Here is a 468-nt window from a genome sequence, read left to right on the forward strand (position 1 = left end):
TAGAATAAAATACATAGGTGGGTTGCTAGGTGTTGTCCATAGTATTGATGTATGTCCCTCTCTCATTCTGGCTCTATTAAGAAGAGTAGAGAGGCATAGAGGAGTTTCTTCCTCACGTGCAGTGACACAAAAATGCCTAAGGGTGGCATGCATCCACACAAGCTAGAGAAGAAAAAGAGACAAGAAAGAACAAGCCTCTCTCTTCATCTTAGATTACCGTGTGTTTTGATAGATGAAAGAGAGATATAAGAGTAAGAAGAAACACTGGGACGCGAGTCACCAGACATTCGTTTTCGATACAAAACGAAGAAGACGATGGAATGAATCTCGACAGAGAGAAATCTCCATAAATACTTCCATAGATATCTACAGTATCGCATTCGCAGGAGAAGGCCCACCATTGAGACACTTCATACAAGTTGGACGCTCGAGGCCTTTAAGATCTAGATAGAGAGAAAGAGTGAGAAA

The sequence above is a fragment of the Cystoisospora suis genome, assembly GCF_002600585.1.
Source record: "Cystoisospora suis strain Wien I chromosome Unknown contig_1975, whole genome shotgun sequence".
Classification (NCBI taxonomy): Eukaryota; Apicomplexa; class Conoidasida; order Eucoccidiorida; family Sarcocystidae; genus Cystoisospora; species Cystoisospora suis.